This window comes from Leuresthes tenuis, unplaced genomic scaffold (genome assembly GCF_036924035.1).
Source record: "Leuresthes tenuis unplaced genomic scaffold, fLeuTen1.0.hap1 SCAF_3, whole genome shotgun sequence".
NCBI lineage: Eukaryota > Metazoa > Chordata > Actinopteri > Atheriniformes > Atherinopsidae > Leuresthes > Leuresthes tenuis.
Genome location: NW_027325357.1, coordinates 41,223,809 through 41,241,993, shown reverse-complemented (window position 1 = coordinate 41,241,993; position 18,185 = coordinate 41,223,809). Strand labels below are relative to the sequence as shown.

General features: G+C 44.3%; 6 non-coding genes across 6 annotated transcripts; all 6 read right to left on the bottom strand.

Annotated features, from left to right (window-relative positions):
• On the bottom strand, window positions 1-83 carry trnal-aag (transfer RNA leucine (anticodon AAG)). Its single transcript has one exon. It is a non-coding gene; the product is annotated as a tRNA-Leu (tRNA).
• A 3,526-nt stretch (window positions 84-3,609) lies between these two features.
• On the bottom strand, window positions 3,610-3,692 carry trnal-aag (transfer RNA leucine (anticodon AAG)). Its single transcript has one exon. It is a non-coding gene; the product is annotated as a tRNA-Leu (tRNA).
• A 3,527-nt stretch (window positions 3,693-7,219) lies between these two features.
• Window positions 7,220-7,302, bottom strand: trnal-cag (transfer RNA leucine (anticodon CAG)). The gene has a single exon. It is a non-coding gene; the product is annotated as a tRNA-Leu (tRNA).
• Window positions 7,303-11,602: 4,300 nt separating this feature from the next.
• On the bottom strand, window positions 11,603-11,685 carry trnal-aag (transfer RNA leucine (anticodon AAG)). Its single transcript has one exon. It is a non-coding gene; the product is annotated as a tRNA-Leu (tRNA).
• A 2,888-nt stretch (window positions 11,686-14,573) lies between these two features.
• Window positions 14,574-14,656, bottom strand: trnal-aag (transfer RNA leucine (anticodon AAG)). Its single transcript has one exon. It is a non-coding gene; the product is annotated as a tRNA-Leu (tRNA).
• Window positions 14,657-17,545: 2,889 nt separating this feature from the next.
• Window positions 17,546-17,628, bottom strand: trnal-cag (transfer RNA leucine (anticodon CAG)). Its single transcript has one exon. It is a non-coding gene; the product is annotated as a tRNA-Leu (tRNA).
• Between the last annotated feature and the right edge of the window lie 557 nt (window positions 17,629-18,185).

Below are 18,185 nucleotides of genomic sequence, written 5' to 3'. Positions count from 1 at the left end.
TGTCAGAAGTGGGATTTGAACCCACGCCTCCAGGGGAGACTGCGACCTTAACGCAGCGCCTTAGACCGCTCGGCCATCCTGACCATGAAAGGAATTCTTGCACAATAGTGTCGGCGGGCCCAGGGATCATTCGAGTGAATATGTGGATCTGCATGGTGTTCAAGTGTATTGGCTGTTGTTTAAGAGGACTCCTGAGGCAAACAAATAGTAGGCATAGCATTTGGAAGCAAGAACTCTTCAGATGTAAAACGGCTGCAACAATCTTTAAACTGGACGACACAGTGCCAGAATAGCAATACAACATAGCATAGCCAAGCAAGGAGTGAAGTTGGGTTGCCTTGCCAGTGAAAACCATTCTCTTGGAGAAGGTTGCTTTGTCAGAAGTGGGATTTGAACCCACGCCTCCAGGGGAGGGAGGAGTGTTGGCGGGCCCAGGGATCATTCGAGTGAATATGTGGGTCTACGTGCTGTTCATGTGTCTTGGCTGTTGTTTAAGTTGTTTAATAACCACAATAATGTCACGTGTACATAAAATCATTTAAGAAATTAAAAAGGGGGAAAAGGAGAGCAAAGTGAGGAAAGGTGTGACAGATGATGTCCCACAGCAGTCTAAGCCTATAGCAGCTTGGGCAACATGGGATGTTTCAGGATTACCTGAGCCATCCCTAACTATAAGCTTTATCAAAAAGCATTTGGAAGCAAGAACTCTTCAGATGTAAAACGGCCGCAATAATCTTTAAACTGGACGATACAGTGCCAGTTTAGCAATACAACGTAGCATAGCCAAGCAAGGAGTGAACTTGGGTTGCCTTGCCAGTGAAAATCATTCTGTTGGAGAAGTTTGCATTGTCAGAAGTGGAATTTGAACCCCGCCTCCAAGGGAAACTGCGGTCTTAACGCAGCACTTTAAAGGCCAAGCGTCGTTGCCGTGATGGCTCGAGCGAGCGTTGTTGATGACTTCACGCGGTCGTCCCGACCATATATTGTGGCTGGAGTCAATGCGACAGTCGTTGCAGTCTTTTCAGTCACAGAGGTGTCGCTGCTACGGGAAGGTTACCGCTAATAACTCCACAACGAGTAAAATGGAGAAGAAAACAATGCCCCCGTCAAGAGCAGGAAGAGTAGCACTGTCATCAATGATCAGCATTCTCACCTCTGCTTACATAATAGCTGATGAGCCTAAAGAATTTGGAATTTCAAGAGGCATGATGATGCCCATCTCACCTCCAAATTCCTAAGCATTCTCACCTCTACTTATATAATAGCTGATCAGCCTCCAGAAGTTGAAATTTCAATAGGCATGATGATGCCCATCTCACCTCCAAATTCCTGAGCATTCTCACCTATTACTTACATAATAGCTGAGACTGCAGAAGTTGAAATTTCAATAGGTGTCTTATCACCATTATAGTCTGATGTAATACTTAGAATACTGTTTTGATATTCTCACCCATCTTAGGCCTAAATGTGAATAGCCCCCCTTCAAATAGCCTGATATGAATCCAGCAGCAATACAATGTAGCATAGCCAAGCAAGGAGTGAACTTGGGTTGCCTTGCCAGTAAAAATAATTCTGGTAGAGAAGTTTGCAATGTCAGAAGTGGAATTTGAACCCCGCCTCCAAGGGAAACTGCGGTCTTAACGCAGCACTTTAATGGCCAAGCGTCGTTGCCGTGATGGCTCGAGCGAGCGTTGTTGATGACTTCAGGCTGTCGTTCCGACCATATATTGTGGCTGGAGTCGATGCGCCAGTCGTTGCAGTCTTTTCAGTCACAGAGGTGTCGCTGCTACGGGAAGGTTACCGCTAACGACTCCACAACGAGGAAAATGGAGAAGAAAACAAGAGCAGGAAGAGTAGCACTGTTATCAATGATCAGCATTCTCACCTCTGCTTACATAATAGCTGATGAGCCTCCAGAATTTGAAATTTCAAGAGGCATGATGATGCCCATCTCACCTCCAAATTCCTAAGCATTCTCACCCATTACTTACATAATAGCTGATCAGCCTCCAGAAGTTGAAATTTCAATAGGCATGATGATGCCCATCTCACCTCCAAATTGCTGAGCATTCTCACCCATTACTTACATAATAGCTGAGACTGCAGAAGTTGAAATTTCAATAGGTGTGTTATCACCATTATAGTCTGATGTGGTACTTAGAATACTGTTTTGATATTCTCACCCATCTTAGGCCTAAATGTGAATAGCCCCCCTTCAAATAGCCTGATATGAATCCAGTTTGCTTCGGTCAAAAGCCCTGTCCTGTTGTCCTATGATACGGTACCGGGGGTTTGAAAAATCTGCATAAGGGTCCAAAGTAGAATCTATTTACAACTTATCAACACTGCAAAGGGAAAAAAAAAAGTCTAGCTTCTTCTGGAGCAAACATTCTACTTTTTATTGTTTTGATGATGCGGAGTGTCCTACATCTACCACAAGGCAGAATTTCTGGGTGTTGCCACCAAGATTCAAGATTCAAGCGTTTATTGTCATATATACAGTGCATGTTAGAAACACATTCCTGTACAATGAGATTCTTGTTGAGCCCTTTTCACCACTTGCATGCTGCAGATCATGCCTAGTTTCTTCTCAATTGCTTTGCGTGATTCAAAACATTCCTTTAAAAGGCACCTAAAATGGGACACAAAACTCTTATTTCGCTCATTGGCTACGGTAGTCTTTTCAAATGACGACTGTATCTGTCCCATCGAAATTCCTCGTTAGTATAATGGTCAGTATCTCCGCCTGTCACGCGGAAGATTGGGGTTCGATTCCCCGACGGGGAGAGCTAGGACTTTTATCACATGCCTCCCACCAAGTATAATCTAATTCACCCACCATCAGCCAACTTCCCTCTTGCAAACAGTCACCTCCCTTACAAATCACTCAAGACCAGCAGCTCTTACACCAGCCTTCAATACATGCTGTCATCTCATATTCAACTATCTTACACTTGTTTGCTTTTATCAAAGCACTTTGGAAGGCATTTCACTTGGCACCACATGTATTGCCACCACGAGAAGCCTGGCCTGCAGGGACCTCTATCTTCCCCCTAACCTCTCCTTCATAAGACTCTTCCATAAATCTCACTTCCAAGTACCTTGTCCAACAACAGAAGACCTGTTGTTTCATTCTTGTCTTGTCCAAAGCCAACAAGGACTTCCCCCTAACCTCTCCTTCATACCACTCTTCCATAAAGCTCACTTCCAAGTACTTTGTCCAACAACAGAAATCCTGTGGTTTCATTCTTGTCTTGTCCAAAGCCAACAATGACTTTGCATACCAGGGACGATCTGTCGAGGTCTTTTGTCACGACCAGTGTTTTGTTTTCAGACGATTTTTCCACAAAAATGACTGAAAAACAGGAGGTTTTACGGTGGTGTTGAGTACATGCCAAAATGTTAATATGTAACAATAACTTGAGTTGTGGACAAAGGATTCTCATGCACAAAGCCCCTTCCCTGCGATTCAGAGCGGTCATAAGACTTCAGAGTAACATGACGGCACAAAGAATGTTGCTGTAAACTAGATGATATAGCGCTAGCCACGCATGGAGTAAATGTGGTTTGCCTTGCCAGTGAAAACCATTCTGCAGGAGAAGTGTGAAATGTCAGAAGTGGGATTTGAACCCACGCCTCCAGGGGAGACTGCGACCTTAACGCAGCGCCTTAGACCGCTCGGCCATCCTGACCATGAAAGGAATTCTTGCACAATAGTGTCGGCGGGCCCAGGGATCATTCGAGTGAATATGTGGATCTGCATGGTGTTCAAGTGTATTGGCTGTTGTTTAAGAGGACTCCTGAGGCAAACAAATAGTAGGCATAGCATTTGGAAGCAAGAACTCTTCAGATGTAAAACGGCTGCAACAATCTTTAAACTGGACGACACAGTGCCAGAATAGCAATACAACATAGCATAGCCAAGCAAGGAGTGAAGTTGGGTTGCCTTGCCAGTGAAAACCATTCTCTTGGAGAAGGTTGCTTTGTCAGAAGTGGGATTTGAACCCACGCCTCCAGGGGAGGGAGGAGTGTTGGCGGGCCCAGGGATCATTCGAGTGAATATGTGGGTCTACGTGCTGTTCATGTGTCTTGGCTGTTGTTTAAGTTGTTTAATAACCACAATAATGTCACGTGTACATAAAATCATTTAAGAAATTAAAAAGGGGGAAAAGGAGAGCAAAGTGAGGAAAGGTGTGACAGATGATGTCCCACAGCAGTCTAAGCCTATAGCAGCTTGGGCAACATGGGATGTTTCAGGATTACCTGAGCCATCCCTAACTATAAGCTTTATCAAAAAGCATTTGGAAGCAAGAACTCTTCAGATGTAAAACGGCCGCAATAATCTTTAAACTGGACGATACAGTGCCAGTTTAGCAATACAACGTAGCATAGCCAAGCAAGGAGTGAACTTGGGTTGCCTTGCCAGTGAAAATCATTCTGTTGGAGAAGTTTGCATTGTCAGAAGTGGAATTTGAACCCCGCCTCCAAGGGAAACTGCGGTCTTAACGCAGCACTTTAAAGGCCAAGCGTCGTTGCCGTGATGGCTCGAGCGAGCGTTGTTGATGACTTCACGCGGTCGTCCCGACCATATATTGTGGCTGGAGTCAATGCGACAGTCGTTGCAGTCTTTTCAGTCACAGAGGTGTCGCTGCTACGGGAAGGTTACCGCTAATAACTCCACAACGAGTAAAATGGAGAAGAAAACAATGCCCCCGTCAAGAGCAGGAAGAGTAGCACTGTCATCAATGATCAGCATTCTCACCTCTGCTTACATAATAGCTGATGAGCCTAAAGAATTTGGAATTTCAAGAGGCATGATGATGCCCATCTCACCTCCAAATTCCTAAGCATTCTCACCTCTACTTATATAATAGCTGATCAGCCTCCAGAAGTTGAAATTTCAATAGGCATGATGATGCCCATCTCACCTCCAAATTCCTGAGCATTCTCACCTATTACTTACATAATAGCTGAGACTGCAGAAGTTGAAATTTCAATAGGTGTCTTATCACCATTATAGTCTGATGTAATACTTAGAATACTGTTTTGATATTCTCACCCATCTTAGGCCTAAATGTGAATAGCCCCCCTTCAAATAGCCTGATATGAATCCAGCAGCAATACAATGTAGCATAGCCAAGCAAGGAGTGAACTTGGGTTGCCTTGCCAGTAAAAATAATTCTGGTAGAGAAGTTTGCAATGTCAGAAGTGGAATTTGAACCCCGCCTCCAAGGGAAACTGCGGTCTTAACGCAGCACTTTAATGGCCAAGCGTCGTTGCCGTGATGGCTCGAGCGAGCGTTGTTGATGACTTCAGGCTGTCGTTCCGACCATATATTGTGGCTGGAGTCGATGCGCCAGTCGTTGCAGTCTTTTCAGTCACAGAGGTGTCGCTGCTACGGGAAGGTTACCGCTAACGACTCCACAACGAGGAAAATGGAGAAGAAAACAAGAGCAGGAAGAGTAGCACTGTTATCAATGATCAGCATTCTCACCTCTGCTTACATAATAGCTGATGAGCCTCCAGAATTTGAAATTTCAAGAGGCATGATGATGCCCATCTCACCTCCAAATTCCTAAGCATTCTCACCCATTACTTACATAATAGCTGATCAGCCTCCAGAAGTTGAAATTTCAATAGGCATGATGATGCCCATCTCACCTCCAAATTGCTGAGCATTCTCACCCATTACTTACATAATAGCTGAGACTGCAGAAGTTGAAATTTCAATAGGTGTGTTATCACCATTATAGTCTGATGTGGTACTTAGAATACTGTTTTGATATTCTCACCCATCTTAGGCCTAAATGTGAATAGCCCCCCTTCAAATAGCCTGATATGAATCCAGTTTGCTTCGGTCAAAAGCCCTGTCCTGTTGTCCTATGATACGGTACCGGGGGTTTGAAAAATCTGCATAAGGGTCCAAAGTAGAATCTATTTACAACTTATCAACACTGCAAAGGGAAAAAAAAAAGTCTAGCTTCTTCTGGAGCAAACATTCTACTTTTTATTGTTTTGATGATGCGGAGTGTCCTACATCTACCACAAGGCAGAATTTCTGGGTGTTGCCACCAAGATTCAAGATTCAAGCGTTTATTGTCATATATACAGTGCATGTTAGAAACACATTCCTGTACAATGAGATTCTTGTTGAGCCCTTTTCACCACTTGCATGCTGCAGATCATGCCTAGTTTCTTCTCAATTGCTTTGCGTGATTCAAAACATTCCTTTAAAAGGCACCTAAAATGGGACACAAAACTCTTATTTCGCTCATTGGCTACGGTAGTCTTTTCAAATGACGACTGTATCTGTCCCATCGAAATTCCTCGTTAGTATAATGGTCAGTATCTCCGCCTGTCACGCGGAAGATTGGGGTTCGATTCCCCGACGGGGAGAGCTAGGACTTTTATCACATGCCTCCCACCAAGTATAATCTAATTCACCCACCATCAGCCAACTTCCCTCTTGCAAACAGTCACCTCCCTTACAAATCACTCAAGACCAGCAGCTCTTACACCAGCCTTCAATACATGCTGTCATCTCATATTCAACTATCTTACACTTGTTTGCTTTTATCAAAGCACTTTGGAAGGCATTTCACTTGGCACCACATGTATTGCCACCACGAGAAGCCTGGCCTGCAGGGACCTCTATCTTCCCCCTAACCTCTCCTTCATAAGACTCTTCCATAAATCTCACTTCCAAGTACCTTGTCCAACAACAGAAGACCTGTTGTTTCATTCTTGTCTTGTCCAAAGCCAACAAGGACTTCCCCCTAACCTCTCCTTCATACCACTCTTCCATAAAGCTCACTTCCAAGTACTTTGTCCAACAACAGAAATCCTGTGGTTTCATTCTTGTCTTGTCCAAAGCCAACAATGACTTTGCATACCAGGGACGATCTGTCGAGGTCTTTTGTCACGACCAGTGTTTTGTTTTCAGACGATTTTTCCACAAAAATGACTGAAAAACAGGAGGTTTTACGGTGGTGTTTAGTACATGCCAAAATGTTAATATGTAACAATAACTTGAGTTGTGGACAAAGGATTCTCATGCACAAAGCCCCTTCCCTGCGATTCAGAGCGGTCATAAGACTTCAGAGTAACATGACGGCACAAAGAATGTTGCTGTAAACTAGATGATATAGCGCTAGCCAAGCAAGGAGTGAAGTTGGGTTGCCTTTGCCAGTGAAAACCATTCTCTTGGAGAAGGTTGCTTTGTCAGAAGTGGGATTTGAACCCACGCCTCCAGGGGAGACTGCGACCTGAACGCAGCGCCTTAGACCGCTCGGCCATCCTGACCGCAAAAAAAAGACTTGCACTTATTGTCGGTGGGCCCAGGGACCATTCGAGTGAATATGTGGGTCTACGTGGTGTTCATGTGTCTTGGCTGTTGTTTAAGTTGTTTAATAACCACAATAATGTCACGTGTACATAAAATCATTTGAAAAATTAAACAGGGGGAAAAAGAGAGCAAAGTGAGGAAAGGTGTGACAGATGAGGTCCCCCAGCAGTCTAAGCCTATAGCAGCTTGGGCAACATGGGATGTTTCAGGATTACCTGAGCCATCCCTAACTATAAGCTTTATCAAAAAGCATTTGGAAGCAAGAACTCTTCAGATGTAAAATGGCCGCAATAATCTTTAAACTAGACGATACAGTGCCAGTTTAGCAATACAACGTAGCATAGCCAAGCAAGGAGTGAAGTTGGGTTGCCTTGCCAGTGAAAACCATTCTCTTGGAGAAGGTTGCTTTGTCAGAAGTGGGATTTGAACCCACGCCTCCAGGGGAGGGAGGAGTGTTGGCGGGCCCAGGGATCATTCGAGTGAATATGTGGGTCTACGTGCTGTTCATGTGTCTTGGCTGTTGTTTAAGTTGTTTAATAACCACAATAATGTCACGTGTACATAAAATCATTTAAGAAATTAAAAAGGGGGAAAAGGAGAGCAAAGTGAGGAAAGGTGTGACAGATGATGTCCCACAGCAGTCTAAGCCTATAGCAGCTTGGGCAACATGGGATGTTTCAGGATTACCTGAGCCATCCCTAACTATAAGCTTTATCAAAAAGTATTTGGAAGCAAGAACTCTTCAGATGTAAAACGGCTGCAACAATCTTTAAACTGGACGACACAGTGCCAGAATAGCAATACAACATAGCATAGCCAAGCAAGGAGTGAAGTTTGGTTGCCTTGCCATTGAAAATGATTCTCTTGGAGAAGGTTGCTTTGTCAGAAGTGGGATTTGAACCCACGCCTCAAGGGGGGGGAGGAGTGTCGGCGGGCCCAGGGATTTTCGAGTGACTATGTGGGTCTACGTGTTGTTCAAGTGTATTGGCTGTTGTTTAAGAGGACTCCTGAGGCAAACAAATAGTAGGCATAGCATTTGGAAGCAAGAACTCTTCAGATGTAAAACGGCTGCAACAATCTTTAAACTGGACGACACAGTGCCAGAATAGCAATACAACATAGCATAGCCAAGCAAGGAGTGAAGTTGGGTTGCCTTGCCAGTGAAAACCATTCTCTTGGAGAAGGTTGCTTTGTCAGAAGTGGGATTTGAACCCACGCCTCGAGGGGGGGAGGAGTGTCGGCGGGCCCAGGGATCATTCGAGTGACTATGTGGGTCTACGTGCTGTTCATGTGTCTTGGCTGTTGTTTAAGTTGTTTAATAACCCCAATAATGTCACGTGTACATAAAATCATTTGAGAAATTAAACAGGGGGAAAAAGAGAGCAAAGTGAGGAAAGGTGTGACAGATGAGGTCCCCCAGCAGTCTAAGCCTATAGCAGCTTGGGCAACATGGGATGTTTCAGGATTACCTGAGCCATCCCTAACTATAAGCTTTATCAAAAAGCATTTGGAAGCAAGAACTCTTCAGATGTAAAACGGCCGCAATAATCTTTAAACTGGACGATACAGTGCCAGTTTAGCAATACAACGTAGCATAGCCAAGCAAGGAGTGAACTTGGGTTGCCTTGCCAGTGAAAATCATTCTGTTGGAGAAGTTTGCATTGTCAGAAGTGGAATTTGAACCCCGCCTCCAAGGGAAACTGCGGTCTTAACGCAGCACTTTAAAGGCCAAGCGCCGTTGCCGTGATGGCTCGAGCGAGCGTTGTTGATGACTTCACGCGGTCGTCCCGACCATATATTGTGGCTGGAGTCAATGCGACAGTCGTTGCAGTCTTTTCAGTCACAGAGGTGTCGCTGCTACGGGAAGGTTACCGCTAATAACTCCACAACGAGTAAAATGGAGAAGAAAACAATGCCCCCGTCAAGAGCAGGAAGAGTAGCACTGTCATCAATGATCAGCATTCTCACCTCTGCTTACATAATAGCTGATGAGCCTAAAGAATTTGGAATTTCAAGAGGCATGATGATGCCCATCTCACCTCCAAATTCCTAAGCATTCTCACCTCTACTTATATAATAGCTGATCAGCCTCCAGAAGTTGAAATTTCAATACGCATGATGATGCCCATCTCACCTCCAAATTCCTGAGCATTCTCACCTATTACTTACATAATAGCTGAGACTGCAGAAGTTGAAATTTCAATAGGTGTCTTATCACCATTATAGTCTGATGTAATACTTAGAATACTGTTTTGATATTCTCACCCATCTTAGGCCTAAATGTGAATAGCCCCCCTTCAAATAGCCTGATATGAATCCAGCAGCAATACAACGTAGCATAGCCAAGCAAGGAGTGAACTTGGGTTGCCTTGCCAGTAAAAATAATTCTGGTAGAGAAGTTTGCAATGTCAGAAGTGGAATTTGAACCCCGCCTCCAAGGGAAACTGCGGTCTTAACGCAGCACTTTAAAGGCCAAGCGTCGTTGCCGTGATGGCTCGAGCGAGCGTTGTTGATGACTTCAGGCTGTCGTTCCGACCATATATTGTGGCTGGAGTCGATGCGCCAGTCGTTGCAGTCTTTTCAGTCACAGAGGTGTCGCTGCTACGGGAAGGTTACCGCTAACGACTCCACAACGAGGAAAATGGAGAAGAAAACAAGAGCAGGAAGAGTAGCACTGTTATCAATGATCAGCATTCTCACCTCTGCTTACATAATAGCTGATGAGCCTCCAGAATTTGAAATTTCAAGAGGCATGATGATGCCCATCTCACCTCCAAATTCCTAAGCATTCTCACCCATTACTTACATAATAGCTGATCAGCCTCCAGAAGTTGAAATTTCAATAGGCATGATGATGCCCATCTCACCTCCAAATTGCTGAGCATTCTCACCCATTACTTACATAATAGCTGAGACTGCAGAAGTTGAAATTTCAATAGGTGTGTTATCACCATTATAGTCTGATGTGGTACTTAGAATACTGTTTTGATATTCTCACCCATCTTAGGCCTAAATGTGAATAGCCCCCCTTCAAATAGCCTGATATGAATCCAGTTTGCTTCGGTCAAAAGCCCTGTCCTGTTGTCCTATGATACGGTACCGGGGGTTTGAAAAATCTGCATAAGGGTCCAAAGTAGAATCTATTTACAACTTATCAACACTGCAAAGGGAAAAAAAAAGTCTAGCTTCTTCTGGAGCAAACATTCTACTTTTTATGCTGCAGATCATGCCTAGTTTCTTCTCAATTGCTTTGCGTGATTCAAAACATTCCTTTAAAAGGCACATCAAATGGGACACAAAACTCTTATTTCGCTCATTGGCTACGGTAGTCTTTTCAAATGACGACTGTATCTGTCACATCGAAATTCCTCGTTAGTATAATGGTCAGTATCTCCGCCTGTCACGCGGAAGATCGGGGTTCGATTCCCCGACGGGGAGAGCTAGGACTTTTATCACATGCCTCCCACCAAGTATAATCTAATTCACCCACCATCAGCCAAGTTCCCTCTTGCAAACAGTCACCTCCCTTACAAATCACTCAAGACCAGCAGCTCTTACACCAGCCTTCAATACATGCTGTCATCTCATATTCAACTATCTTACACTTGTTTGCTTTTATCAAAGCACTTTGGAAGGCATTTCACTTGGCACCAAATGTATTGCCACCACGAGAAGCCTGGCCTGCAGGGACTATCTTCCCCCTAACCTCTCCTTCATACCACTCTTCCATAAAGCTCACTTCCAAGTACCTTGTCCAACAACAGAAAACCGGTTGTTTCATTCTTGTCTTGTCCAAAGCCAACAAGGACTTCCCCCTAACCTCTCCTTCATACCACTCTTCCATAAAGCTCACTTCCAAGTACTTTGTCAAACAACAGAAATCCTGTGGTTTCATTCTTGTCTTGTCCAAAGCCAACAATGACTTTGCATACCAGGGACGATCTGTCGAGGTCTTTTGTCATGACCAGTGTTTTGTTTTCAGACGATTTTTCCACAAAAATGACTGAAAAACAGGAGGTTTTACGGTGGTGTTGAGTACATGCCAAAATGTTAATATGTAACAATAACTTGAGTTGTGGACAAAGGATTCTCATGCACAAAGCCCCTTCCCTGCGATTCAGAGCGGTCATAAGACTTCAGAGTAACATGACGGCAGAAAGAATGTTGCTGTAAACTAGATGATATAGCGCTAGCCACGCATGGAGTAAATGTGGTTTGCCTTGCCAGTGAAAACCATTCTGCAGGAGAAGTGTGAAATGTCAGAAGTGGGATTTGAACCCACGCCTCCAGGGGAGACTGCGACCTTAACACAGCGCCTTAGACCGCTCGGCCATCCTGACCATGAAAGGAATACTTGCACAATAGTGTCGGCGGGCCCAGGGATCATTCGAGTGAATATGTGGATCTGCATGGTGTTCAAGTGTATTGGCTGTTGTTTAAGAGGACTCCTGAGGCAAACAAATAGTAGGCATAGCATTTGGAAGCAAGAACTCTTCAGATGTAAAACGGCCGCAATAATCTTTAAACTGGACGATACAGTGCCAGTTTAGCAATACAACGTAGCATAGCCAAGCAAGGAGTGAACTTGGGTTGCCTTGCCAGTGAAAATCATTCTGTTGGAGAAGTTTGCATTGTCAGAAGTGGAATTTGAACCCCGCCTCCAAGGGAAACTGCGGTCTTAACGCAGCACTTTAAAGGCCAAGCGCCGTTGCCGTGATGGCTCGAGCGAGCGTTGTTGATGACTTCACGCGGTCGTCCCGACCATATATTGTGGCTGGAGTCAATGCGACAGTCGTTGCAGTCTTTTCAGTCACAGAGGTGTCGCTGCTACGGGAAGGTTACCGCTAATAACTCCACAACGAGTAAAATGGAGAAGAAAACAATGCCCCCGTCAAGAGCAGGAAGAGTAGCACTGTCATCAATGATCAGCATTCTCACCTCTGCTTACATAATAGCTGATGAGCCTAAAGAATTTGGAATTTCAAGAGGCATGATGATGCCCATCTCACCTCCAAATTCCTAAGCATTCTCACCTCTACTTATATAATAGCTGATCAGCCTCCAGAAGTTGAAATTTCAATACGCATGATGATGCCCATCTCACCTCCAAATTCCTGAGCATTCTCACCTATTACTTACATAATAGCTGAGACTGCAGAAGTTGAAATTTCAATAGGTGTCTTATCACCATTATAGTCTGATGTAATACTTAGAATACTGTTTTGATATTCTCACCCATCTTAGGCCTAAATGTGAATAGCCCCCCTTCAAATAGCCTGATATGAATCCAGCAGCAATACAACGTAGCATAGCCAAGCAAGGAGTGAACTTGGGTTGCCTTGCCAGTAAAAATAATTCTGGTAGAGAAGTTTGCAATGTCAGAAGTGGAATTTGAACCCCGCCTCCAAGGGAAACTGCGGTCTTAACGCAGCACTTTAAAGGCCAAGCGTCGTTGCCGTGATGGCTCGAGCGAGCGTTGTTGATGACTTCAGGCTGTCGTTCCGACCATATATTGTGGCTGGAGTCGATGCGCCAGTCGTTGCAGTCTTTTCAGTCACAGAGGTGTCGCTGCTACGGGAAGGTTACCGCTAACGACTCCACAACGAGGAAAATGGAGAAGAAAACAAGAGCAGGAAGAGTAGCACTGTTATCAATGATCAGCATTCTCACCTCTGCTTACATAATAGCTGATGAGCCTCCAGAATTTGAAATTTCAAGAGGCATGATGATGCCCATCTCACCTCCAAATTCCTAAGCATTCTCACCCATTACTTACATAATAGCTGATCAGCCTCCAGAAGTTGAAATTTCAATAGGCATGATGATGCCCATCTCACCTCCAAATTGCTGAGCATTCTCACCCATTACTTACATAATAGCTGAGACTGCAGAAGTTGAAATTTCAATAGGTGTGTTATCACCATTATAGTCTGATGTGGTACTTAGAATACTGTTTTGATATTCTCACCCATCTTAGGCCTAAATGTGAATAGCCCCCCTTCAAATAGCCTGATATGAATCCAGTTTGCTTCGGTCAAAAGCCCTGTCCTGTTGTCCTATGATACGGTACCGGGGGTTTGAAAAATCTGCATAAGGGTCCAAAGTAGAATCTATTTACAACTTATCAACACTGCAAAGGGAAAAAAAAAAGTCTAGCTTCTTCTGGAGCAAACATTCTACTTTTTATGCTGCAGATCATGCCTAGTTTCTTCTCAATTGCTTTGCGTGATTCAAAACATTCCTTTAAAAGGCACATCAAATGGGACACAAAACTCTTATTTCGCTCATTGGCTACGGTAGTCTTTTCAAATGACGACTGTATCTGTCACATCGAAATTCCTCGTTAGTATAATGGTCAGTATCTCCGCCTGTCACGCGGAAGATCGGGGTTCGATTCCCCGACGGGGAGAGCTAGGACTTTTATCACATGCCTCCCACCAAGTATAATCTAATTCACCCACCATCAGCCAAGTTCCCTCTTGCAAACAGTCACCTCCCTTACAAATCACTCAAGACCAGCAGCTCTTACACCAGCCTTCAATACATGCTGTCATCTCATATTCAACTATCTTACACTTGTTTGCTTTTATCAAAGCACTTTGGAAGGCATTTCACTTGGCACCAAATGTATTGCCACCACGAGAAGCCTGGCCTGCAGGGACTATCTTCCCCCTAACCTCTCCTTCATACCACTCTTCCATAAAGCTCACTTCCAAGTACCTTGTCCAACAACAGAAAACCGGTTGTTTCATTCTTGTCTTGTCCAAAGCCAACAAGGACTTCCCCCTAACCTCTCCTTCATACCACTCTTCCATAAAGCTCACTTCCAAGTACTTTGTCAAACAACAGAAATCCTGTGGTTTCATTCTTGTCTTGTCCAAAGCCAACAATGACTTTGCATACCAGGGACGATCTGTCGAGGTCTTTTGTCACGACCAGTGTTTTGTTTTCAGACGATTTTTCCACAAAAATGACTGAAAAACAGGAGGTTTTACGGTGGTGTTGAGTACATGCCAAAATGTTAATATGTAACAATAACTTGAGTTGTGGACAAAGGATTCTCATGCACAAAGCCCCTTCCCTGCGATTCAGAGCGGTCATAAGACTTCAGAGTAACATGACGGCAGAAAGAATGTTGCTGTAAACTAGATGATATAGCGCTAGCCACGCATGGAGTAAATGTGGTTTGCCTTGCCAGTGAAAACCATTCTGCAGGAGAAGTGTGAAATGTCAGAAGTGGGATTTGAACCCACGCCTCCAGGGGAGACTGCGACCTTAACACAGCGCCTTAGACCGCTCGGCCATCCTGACCATGAAAGGAATACTTGCACAATAGTGTCGGCGGGCCCAGGGATCATTCGAGTGAATATGTGGATCTGCATGGTGTTCAAGTGTATTGGCTGTTGTTTAAGAGGACTCCTGAGGCAAACAAATAGTAGGCATAGCATTTGGAAGCAAGAACTCTTCAGATGTAAAACGGCCGCAATAATCTTTAAACTGGACGATACAGTGCCAGTTTAGCAATACAACGTAGCATAGCCAAGCAAGGAGTGAACTTGGGTTGCCTTGCCAGTGAAAATCATTCTGTTGGAGAAGTTTGCATTGTCAGAAGTGGAATTTGAACCCCGCCTCCAAGGGAAACTGCGGTCTTAACGCAGCACTTTAAAGGCCAAGCGCCGTTGCCGTGATGGCTCGAGCGAGCGTTGTTGATGACTTCACGCGGTCGTCCCGACCATATATTGTGGCTGGAGTCAATGCGACAGTCGTTGCAGTCTTTTCAGTCACAGAGGTGTCGCTGCTACGGGAAGGTTACCGCTAATAACTCCACAACGAGTAAAATGGAGAAGAAAACAATGCCCCCGTCAAGAGCAGGAAGAGTAGCACTGTCATCAATGATCAGCATTCTCACCTCTGCTTACATAATAGCTGATGAGCCTAAAGAATTTGGAATTTCAAGAGGCATGATGATGCCCATCTCACCTCCAAATTCCTAAGCATTCTCACCTCTACTTATATAATAGCTGATCAGCCTCCAGAAGTTGAAATTTCAATACGCATGATGATGCCCATCTCACCTCCAAATTCCTGAGCATTCTCACCTATTACTTACATAATAGCTGAGACTGCAGAAGTTGAAATTTCAATAGGTGTCTTATCACCATTATAGTCTGATGTAATACTTAGAATACTGTTTTGATATTCTCACCCATCTTAGGCCTAAATGTGAATAGCCCCCCTTCAAATAGCCTGATATGAATCCAGCAGCAATACAACGTAGCATAGCCAAGCAAGGAGTGAACTTGGGTTGCCTTGCCAGTAAAAATAATTCTGGTAGAGAAGTTTGCAATGTCAGAAGTGGAATTTGAACCCCGCCTCCAAGGGAAACTGCGGTCTTAACGCAGCACTTTAAAGGCCAAGCGTCGTTGCCGTGATGGCTCGAGCGAGCGTTGTTGATGACTTCAGGCTGTCGTTCCGACCATATATTGTGGCTGGAGTCGATGCGCCAGTCGTTGCAGTCTTTTCAGTCACAGAGGTGTCGCTGCTACGGGAAGGTTACCGCTAACGACTCCACAACGAGGAAAATGGAGAAGAAAACAAGAGCAGGAAGAGTAGCACTGTTATCAATGATCAGCATTCTCACCTCTGCTTACATAATAGCTGATGAGCCTCCAGAATTTGAAATTTCAAGAGGCATGATGATGCCCATCTCACCTCCAAATTCCTAAGCATTCTCACCCATTACTTACATAATAGCTGATCAGCCTCCAGAAGTTGAAATTTCAATAGGCATGATGATGCCCATCTCACCTCCAAATTGCTGAGCATTCTCACCCATTACTTACATAATAGCTGAGACTGCAGAAGTTGAAATTTCAATAGGTGTGTTATCACCATTATAGTCTGATGTGGTACTTAGAATACTGTTTTGATATTCTCACCCATCTTAGGCCTAAATGTGAATAGCCCCCCTTCAAATAGCCTGATATGAATCCAGTTTGCTTCGGTCAAAAGCCCTGTCCTGTTGTCCTATGATACGGTACCGGGGGTTTGAAAAATCTGCATAAGGGTCCAAAGTAGAATCTATTTACAACTTATCAACACTGCAAAGGGAAAAAAAAAAGTCTAGCTTCTTCTGGAGCAAACATTCTACTTTTTATGCTGCAGATCATGCCTAGTTTCTTCTCAATTGCTTTGCGTGATTCAAAACATTCCTTTAAAAGGCACATCAAATGGGACACAAAACTCTTATTTCGCTCATTGGCTACGGTAGTCTTTTCAAATGACGACTGTATCTGTCACATCGAAATTCCTCGTTAGTATAATGGTCAGTATCTCCGCCTGTCACGCGGAAGATCGGGGTTCGATTCCCCGACGGGGAGAGCTAGGACTTTTATCACATGCCTCCCACCAAGTATAATCTAATTCACCCACCATCAGCCAAGTTCCCTCTTGCAAACAGTCACCTCCCTTACAAATCACTCAAGACCAGCAGCTCTTACACCAGCCTTCAATACATGCTGTCATCTCATATTCAACTATCTTACACTTGTTTGCTTTTATCAAAGCACTTTGGAAGGCATTTCACTTGGCACCAAATGTATTGCCACCACGAGAAGCCTGGCCTGCAGGGACTATCTTCCCCCTAACCTCTCCTTCATACCACTCTTCCATAAAGCTCACTTCCAAGTACCTTGTCCAACAACAGAAAACCGGTTGTTTCATTCTTGTCTTGTCCAAAGCCAACAAGGACTTCCCCCTAACCTCTCCTTCATACCACTCTTCCATAAAGCTCACTTCCAAGTACTTTGTCCAACAACAGAAATCCTGTGGTTTCATTCTTGTCTTGTCCAAAGCCAACAATGACTTTGCATACCAGGGACGATCTGTCGAGGTCTTTTGTCACGACCAGTGTTTTGTTTTCAGACGATTTTTCCACAAAAATGACTGAAAAACAGGAGGTTTTACGGTGGTGTTGAGTACATGCCAAAATGTTAATATGTAACAATAACTTGAGTTGTGGACAAAGGATTCTCATGCACAAAGCCCCTTCCCTGCGATTCAGAGCGGTCCTAAGACATCAGAGTAACATGACGGCACAAAGAATGTTGCTGTAAACTAGATGATATAGCGCTAGCCAAGCAAGGAGTGAAGTTGGGTTGCCTTTGCCAGTGAAAACCATTCTCTTGGAGAAGGTTGCTTTGTCAGAAGTGGGATTTGAACCCACGCCTCCAGGGGAGACTGCGACCTGAACGCAGCGCCTTAGACCGCTCGGCCATCCTGACTGCAAAAAAAAGACTTGCACTTATTGTCGGCGGGCCCAGGGATCATTGGAGTGAATATGTGGGTCTACGTGGTGTTCATGGGTCTTGGCTGTTGTTTAAGTTGTTTAATAACCACAATAATGTCACGTGTACATAAAATCATTTGAAAAATTAAACAGGGGGAAAAAGAGAGCAAAGTGAGGAAAGGTGTGACAGATGATGTCCCACAGCAGTCTAAGCCTATAGCAGCTTGGGCAACATGAGATGTTTCAGGATTACCTGAGCCATCCCTAACTATAAGCTTTATCAAAAAGCATTTGGAAGCAAGAACTCTTCAGATGTAAAATGGCCGCAATAATCTTTAAACTAGACGATACAGTGCCAGTTTAGCAATACAACGTAGCATAGTCAAGCAAGGAGTGAACTTGGGTTGCCTTGCCAGTAAAAATCATTCTGTTGGAGAAGTTTGCAATGTCAGAAGTGGAATTTGAACCCCGCCTCCAAGGGAAACTGCGGTCTTAACGCAGCACTTTAAAGGCCAAGCGTCGTTGCCGTGATGGCTCGAGCGAGCGTTGTTG